The sequence below is a fragment of the Heptranchias perlo genome, chromosome 15 (assembly GCF_035084215.1).
Source record: "Heptranchias perlo isolate sHepPer1 chromosome 15, sHepPer1.hap1, whole genome shotgun sequence".
NCBI classification, from domain to species: Eukaryota; Metazoa; Chordata; class Chondrichthyes; order Hexanchiformes; family Hexanchidae; genus Heptranchias; species Heptranchias perlo.
In genome coordinates, this window is record NC_090339.1 from 41,804,825 (window position 1) to 41,813,611 (window position 8,787).

At 44.6% G+C, this 8,787-nt stretch overlaps 1 pseudogene; it reads left to right on the forward strand.

Moving 5' to 3' along the window:
• Nucleotides 1–7,378: 7,378 nt before the first annotated feature.
• LOC137333209 (small nucleolar RNA U3) lies at nucleotides 7,379–7,464 on the forward strand (annotated as a pseudogene).
• Nucleotides 7,465–8,787: the final 1,323 nt, after the last annotated feature.

Consider the following 8,787-nt stretch of genomic DNA (forward strand, 5'->3'; position numbering starts at 1 on the left):
TCATGGCATGCAAGAAAATGACATTTTAAATGATTAGGTTACCGTAGTATGGGAAAGGGAACATTATTTGAAGAGATTCACCTGTCATTCCCCAATTAATGCTATTAAATCAAATCATCAATGACAGAGTAATTATTACTTTCCATCTCTAGCTCGGAATATTTGCTGTCAAGGAAAAAAAGGTTACCGTCCAGTGCTTTGATGAGCATAGAACAGAAATTTCCTGTTTTACCCACAGTAATTAAAGAAAACAAATAAAATTTGAAACATTCCAAAATCAGATGCTGCCTTTCCTAATTACCATTTCAGTATAACATTTCTCAGTGAAAGTCCATCAGTACTGAAATAATAAGGTTGCTGTGCAAGTATAGGCAATTTTAGCAAATCTTACTGTCACAATTTGGCTATTCATGTGAAAAATTGCCACTTTAGAGGAATTTTGAATGCACAATAAAACAGCTCTACTAACAATATCTTCACCGTAACTTTGGATTGTTATGAGAATCATCATCCTCCTTGCAAACTACATTACAGCATATAATTAGCTTATGGATAGCACTATTCTTTCCAAATTAAGCTGTCAATCCGTAACTTCTCTAGATTTAAATGAGAAGAGCCAGAGACCATGGTAATTACAATGCAGAGATTCTTAAATAGTAATGATAACCATTTTTAAATATGCATTCATGCTGTATCCAATCTATTCTTTTATTAAGTAATTTTCAGTTAGAACTCAAGTCTTCAGGTGTCTAATGGTCGGCCTACTTGTATTGCATAAATTATTTAACATTTGATAAGTCTATTTTATTCCTTTGACTATCACTACTACTGTACTAAGTTGGAGTTTTAAATTTTTTACAGCTATAGAAGTGAAGTCTGTTACTTTAAATTCACATCCTTTCATATACACAGAGAAATGCACTAAAGTATTAATTGAATGGCGAATTCAGCAATTACTTCCAGCTGGTATTCATTCCTTAATAATCTACTTGAGCATTATTTGATTGCAGTGCATAGCTCGATGTTATAAAAGGAGGTAGCAAGTTCAGATTTATTCTACGATGGTCATTTTAACCTAAGCCACTCGCGGGAAACTGACGGGGTCAGATTGGGCGCCTGTTTAACACTCTACCCGACTTCACTTTCCATTAAGGAAGTAAACTCAAAACAATTTTCAGATACGGTGATAGAACAGGACATAAGAGAATGTGTTCATATTGTGAAGGACAAATTAAGAATTGAGTGAGGAAGTGTTCCTTTACAAGGGAGGATGATTAGACACTGGAACAGCTGGCCAGGAAATGTGTTTGAGGCCAGGATACTGGATCTATTCAAGAAACGGCTAGATGCTGTAATGGAAAAGATGGTAGAGTTGGCATTCTGGAAGGATGAGAACAAATGGGCTGAAAGGTCTTCTTTGTCTGTGATAATGTGACCTCATATTATGCTTATTTGTACTTATCTTAGGCTGATGTAATCCAAGACTAAATAACAAAAAGGCATACATTCATTAAGATTTAAAATATCATATCATAGTTACTAGCTGCCTGCATTTCAGCCTCCACTTGCCCTTATCGCGCTGGGGGTCAAAGACCAGCGCGTCCTTGGATCAATGAAATTGCTCTACAATACATTCTCCATTATCCATTCTGCACATGCACAGAAGAGATAAGGCAGAATGCATTATGCAGCTAGTATATCGGTCCCCGAAGCTCTCACTTTGAAATGATGTCCTGTTCGCTCTGATTACCATGGTGCATCTGCTCTTCCTCTCCTGCATAAATGGTAATAATGGCAGGCAGTAACGTAAGTAATGAGCATGACTTTTTGACAAAGAATTAGTTTGGCTATGATTTTTTATTTGTTGTGAACCACTGTGCCTCGTGGTAGGTGTGCTTCCAGGGTGATGGGGGCATCACTTCTGGGCTTGTGAGCGAAGCATGAGGCCCTGCCTGCTGCTGACTTTAAAGGAGTTCTTCTCATTGCACAAAACAAATCGCCTGAAAGGGAAACTGCAGACTCCAGGAGGGTAATTCAGAGACACAGAACCTGAGGGCTGTTATGGAATATGGAGAGAGAGAGAGGGCACTGCAATTTGTTTAATTACTGTGTGTTCAATCGACTCAAAGCCACCAGGCAACATTATAGCATAGCCCCTGAATGAAACACTTTCGATCTGCTTCTTACAAAAGAAACATTAAACCATACAGATGGAAATAACTAATTTAATTTTATTTTGTTACATTTTCCTATTTGTTGCGGTATTGGGGCGGTTTCCCAACCTTTATTTTATTTTTTTTTTTGTCCACGCACCATAATATTGTGAGCTGAAAGGGCAGGGGCACATCCTGCCCCCAATCCCCATCCTACATACCTTGCCCATTCTGCACACACTGCATATTTTGAACACTCTATCCATCCTGCGCACCTTACATTCATGAACGCCCTACACTTGAATATGGCTGCAGCTCGAATCATGACAAGTTCATATCCCTCTGCACTTCCATTGTAACTATTTATTTTCTTACATCATATGTGAGGCCATTGGGTTTCACTTTTCACAGATAAAGAAACTGAATTGTGGAATGTGATCACAAAATACTCGTAAAAATCCTGAAATCCAATATGATTAAAATGAATGTAATTTAATCAGTAATCTTGAATCAGTGGCCATGGTCATAGGCCTTGTTCAGAGCTGTTTTCCATTTGTGCATTGTTTTTGAGTTCTCAGCTTTTTTCGAACTATGTATCAGCTTTTCCAAATTTTATCGTTTGGCATCCATGTTGTATACAGTGACAGTCATCAGTTTAGCCTCTGCTGGCAAAACTCTCTTTATGGGTAGAATCTGGATTGAACTGGTTGTTCAACTGAAACATTGCCAGATGCTGATTGCAAAGATAATGGGCACGATTTTGAAAGAAGTCTGTGGGTGCGTTGGGGGCGGGTTGGCAAAGAAAATCTATTTTTTTTGGAACGGGCAGGAATCCCGGCTCCAACCCGCCAAAGAACGTGCACGACCCAGAGTCATCTGGGTGCACGTGCGCCATTCCCGAACCCGGAAATCCCGCCAGCAATTAATGCCGGCAGGACGATATTTGAGCAAGGAATTCGAGTACTTAAAATACTTGAAATGTGCATAAATCCTATTAACAATGAAGGCAAGCGATTTTAACGCTGCCTCGAAGTGTTTCCCGTGCTGTGTGAAACATGGCATTGGAAAGTAATCGAGATTCAGCCGGCAGCCATTTGGCCATTTAAATCCCTGTTTGACAGATGGGGATAAAAGGTCAGTTATTGCAGCAAGGCACTCAGTTCTCTCAGACAAACTTTTGGCTGGGAGATCTTTGTGTTTAGACTGAAAAATCTTGGTTGCCACTTAGAATTGTTCTGTTTACACATATTTACCAACTTTGCGGACCCCCTCAAACTGACACCATCAGGATGGGGGGCGCGATGGCTGCATTCACCAGTACATCCGAGGATGAGGAACATCACCATCCCCGCCAGGCACAGCGTGCACTTCCGCCACTTTTAGCTCCACAACAAAGTGCTGCGCCACAGGCACCTGCATAAGAGCACAGAGTGGAACAACAGAGGGACCAATGAAGCAGGAGGCGCTACCCTCGTCAGAGGGTCCACAGACGGAGGCTCAGCTTCCTGGACCTCTCTGAGGAGCAGTGCATACAGAGGCTTGAGAGTGAGTCGCCAGGTGGTCGCAAACATCTGCAGCATCCTTCATGCCGAACTGCTCCCGGCTGGGCCTGGTGGCATCTCATTACCCGTCTCTGTTAAAGCGATCACTACCCGCAACTTCTTCACCTCTGGATCATTCAAGGGTACCACCGGTGACATCGCCGGGGTCTCTCAGTCGTCTGCCCACAAGTGCATGAAGCAGGTCACCGATGGTTTGTTTCGTAGGGTCTCGCAATACGTCAACTTCCCCATGGACAACCTCCGCCAGACGGAGAAGGCAGTGGGATTCCACTCTGTGACTGTCTTCCCATGTGTTAAAGGGTGCAATCGATTACACGCATATAGCAATCCAAGCACCTTCACATGAGCCAGGACTGTTTATCAACAGATAGGGTTATCTCTCTATCAACGCTCAGCTCATTTGTGACGACCGCAAAAGATTTCTTTACATGTGTGCGAAATTCTCTGGCAGCTGCCATGATTCGTTCATCCTGAGGGAATCCAACATCCCGGGCCTCTTCCAAGCATCAAACACCCTTAAGGGCTGGCTCCTCGGGGACAAGGGATACCCCTGCACACGCGGCTGATGACACCTCTAAGAAACCCATCAGCGAGCAACAGCGTTGACAGCCACATCGCCACCAGATCAGTCATTGAACATGCGATAGGCCTGCTGATGATGCGATTTCAGTGCTTTGATCGTTCTGCGGGAGCGCTTCAATACGCACCAGCGAGAGTGGGTTGCATTATAGTAGTGTGTTGTAGCCTACACAACATGGAGCAACAGAGAGGGGTACCGGTTGATGAGGCCCCATGCCCTCATCCAGCAACCACATCCGCAATGAACATTGAGGAGGAGCAGCAGGAGGAGGAGAGCAGCGGCTCACCTGGCTGCTTGTGAGGCCAGGGAGTAACTCGTATGTGAATGCTTCTCATAAGATCACAAAGTGAGAATAGTCTAGTCCTCACACCACCTGGAAAGAACAGCTCCAATACCAGTATCCCCCCACCCCCGCACAAAACAGTCCTGCAACAACACATACACTCATTGTAAAGTCACCCACTGGGTGGCATCAAGTGTCGCCTTTCATGATGAAGCATATGAAAGGGCACTATCACAAAAGGCAGTCAAGAATGGACAAGACGTGGCAGTAGTGGTGAGAACGATAACGTTTAATGTGACTTTAATGAAAACCAGATATAAATGAAAAACATGACAGTCTGTCAGACACCCTTGTGCATACCCTTCGTGATCACAAAACCTTAGCCTTTATCTTCCTACTACTTCTACACAGTGCATCCCTGTGGCTGCAGCAGATGTAGTGGCAGGTTGCTCATGTCCATGCCCGGACTGCTTAGATGCTTTTGGCCTATGACCTCTGGGTTTTGGACCGCCAAAGACTGCTGCACCTGCACCTGTGCAGAGCCGACTCAGCCACCTGGAGAGGAGGCAGCATTGCGAGTACTGGTTGAGAGGGGGGGCAACAGGTAAGATGTGAGAGCGCTGTGAGTGGCGTCCCCACTTCCATGTCCCCTTTCACCATCAACCCTCTCCTGGACCGGCCCACATCATTCCTACCACCCTGCTGGAGAACATGTATGATGCCTTGGAAGCCCAGTTGTAAAGTTTCTGTCTGCCTGTTTGATGCGGCAGAATGTTGTTCACATTGACCGTGGATGGCCGTTGTCAGGTCCTGAATGGGCTCATTTGTGAGCCATGCTTGAAGCTCAATGGAGGCTAGCCTTCTCTTCATTGCAGACATTCCCGCACTTAGCTTCAATACTATCTCAGACATTTCCGAAGGTACCTGCGACATTATCTCAGACAGTTCCTCGCGTCCCTGTAACACTATCTCAGAGATTCCCTCACATACCTGAGCCACAATTCCACTAATGCAGGAGTTGAATTCCTCCATCCTCTGCGTTATTGTGGAGCGTGTGCATGGCACCTGATCCAATACTTCGCAATTGTGCTGCTGTCCCTCGATCATTCTCCTTTTAAAGGATGGCCCCCGGGGTTCAGCATCTGTGTCTAGCTGAGCAGAGCCTGGAGAGGAGTGCAGACTTTCCACAGCAGCCCCTGCCACCAGTTTCTGCTCGTGCTCACTTGTGTGTGGTGACTCCCGAGGTGCCAACCTAACTAATTGACTACTAGGATCCACCGAGGTGTGAGTATCTGCGCTGGTGGATAGGTCACTAAAATGTGATGGTGCGCCCTCAGAGGCTGGGAGCTCCTCTGAGGAATTGCTCTCTCCTGTCACTTCAGTCGTTGAAGAGCCTATAAGAGAACAGAAGGCAACATTAAGCATCATCACAGATGTGTCATATTGAGCTTACTGAAGTGTTCAATATGCCAATCATTGTTAACATCATTCCATGTTGTGTGTGAGGAATGTTAAAGTTGTGTCACCAGATGTTTGTGGGGTGCTGGTCTTGGCGTCCCCGACGGACAGGCACTCGAGGTTGCGGCTGATCTCCGGGGGTTCCTCCTCCGCCGCTGTGAGGACCTCGATTTGTTGTGGCCCCCCTCCAGTCCTCGCTCTCTCGCATCCCTCCATCATGAGGTCAGAAATGGGGATGTTTGCGAATGATTGCACAGTCTTTAGTTCCATTCGCAACCCCTCAAATAGTGAAGCAGTCTGAGCCCGCATGCAGCAAGACCTGGACCACATCCAGGCTTTGGCTGATAAGTGACAAGTAACATTCGCGCCAGACAAGTGCCAGGCAATGACCATCTCCAACAAGAGAGAGTCTGACCACCTCCCCTTGACATTCAACGGCATTATCGTTGCCGAATCCCCCACCATCAACATCCTGGGGGTCACCATTGACCAGAAACTTAACTGGACCAGCCATATAAATACTGTGGCCACAAGAGCAGGTCAGAGGCTGGGTATTCTGTGGTGAGTGACTCACCTTTCCAAACCCTTTCCACCATCTACAAGGCACAAGTCAGGAGTGTGATGGAATACTCTCCACTTGCCTGGATGAGTGCAGCTCCAACAACACTCAAGAAGCTCGACACCATCCAGGACAAAGCAGCCCGCTTGATTGGCACCCCATCTACCACCCTAAACATTCACTCCCTTCACCAACGGCGCACTGTGGCTGCAGTGTGTACCATTCACAGGATGCACTGCAGCAACTCGCCAATTTGCGATCATGTGGGGAATAAGTTTTTACTATTCGCGTTTGCTGTGCGCCCATTATTGACCCCCCCCCCCCCCCCCCGCTGCTGCCATCCCACCACCTTATTAAAATCATGCCCAATGTCTCTAAATTACCTCCTCAAACTGAAAAGGAACACTGACTGCTTGCCCATACTGCAATCTCTGGTACAAGCCTAGGTGACTATGGAATACAAATGTGTGGGGTAGCCTTCCATAACTGTGGGAACCACAGGATATCAATTATTTAATTGGCAAGTATAACCAAATTGTTATTTGAACTTACCACCGTGTATTTTTAATTTGGACATGCTGTCGGTTTTTTTATTGATGATATCATCCTTTGGGGGTGAGGGCAATTGCAGTAGTTCGGGTGCTATTAAACGCCACAATGCCAATCTATCAAAAGAGGAAACTTATTGAAATTCTGCAAGTGATGGATAACACAGGATAGCAAATACTTTGTCGACTCATAGTTGTCATTTAATTTATTTCCCGGTTTATGAGTTTTAGGTTGGAGATGTATATTTTTAGGGATCATTTCTATAGTTTGTAACTTGAGAAATGTGCTGTAAAAGTGTCTGTTCTGTTATCTACTGTAGTGCCCTCTTTTAGGGCAATGCTTGATTATTATGGTGGCTGCACAATGCCGCCATTTTCCAGCCTGTGGAAATAACGAAATAACTTAATGAAATAACGTGTAAGCACTTTGATGATCATGCAGTATGAGCACATGATGTCCACTAATCTGGGAATCTTTCCATGATCAGTGGGCACCACAACAGATTCATTGGAGCCAATTTTCATCATCAGGTGTAAATCAGTTTTACTTTGGTTCGCACTGCTTTAAGACCTGCCTGAATCTCAGGGGCAAATAGCACTCAATTCTCCGGTCTAAGCTTATTTGCTTAATTATTCATAACTCCAGGTGCAAACTCAAATGGGTCGAGGGATGACAGCACTGGTATGTAGTCAATTTTGACTCTGTTTAGTGTTCAACACTGACACCATAACAGTTAACGGCCATATGACTTTATTTAGCAAGAATCAATACATTACAGCATTTAAACAGCATAGAATTTTACTACCCCATCGTCCTTTGGGTAGAAGCCACAACCTCCTTCCCCGTTCCTTCATGCACGTACACTCGTTCTCGTTCATCTGCCTGGTACTTTCCTTTTCGTCCTCTACACTTAACAAAGGTTCAGACTCCCCAGTTACACCCCAAAAAATGGAACTGGGGCAAAATACATCCAATCAGATATTTTCCAAAATACTCCCCTTGATTTACCCAATCTTATAGATAACACATATTTGCCCAGAAGAGACAATGCCTAGTGGCCCCTCCTTATCTCTCCTTATTCACAATAACAAGATTCTTAGCACAATGTTTCCCTGTCCCTCTAATTGATAAATCATCCTGTAGGCCTTGAAGGTAATGGGAGTACTAGCTAGCTTCAGCATTCCAGTATGTCTGAAAGAATGACAGTATTGTTGTGTTCCTCCCTTAGTTTGCAATAACAAACTGTTAGTGCCTGCAGCTGCAGTAAGTTAATCTAAAAGCAGTCTTTGTTATAGTACAGTAGTTTCAGCTGAAGCCTTGAATAATTAACCCTTTCAAGCCTAGTTCCCCAAAATACCTTAACCAATAGTTCCTTACAGGTAGGAGAGTAAAATTGTATGTAAATCAAATTTTAAGAGTTGTCACAAGCAGGGGTGGCAAATTCAGAATGCTTCTGGAGAGCATCAAAAAAACATTTTAACCCAGCAGCAGACTTGCCAAGGCCCAAATTGGGGGGCGGGCTGGGGTGGGGGGCGGAGGGTGCTTGAGGTTGTCCAATTCCACCATTCATCACTTTACCCAAAATGTGCTACAATAAGGAAGCATCTATAAATGTTCTTACTATACCGTTACTTAAAACTCAA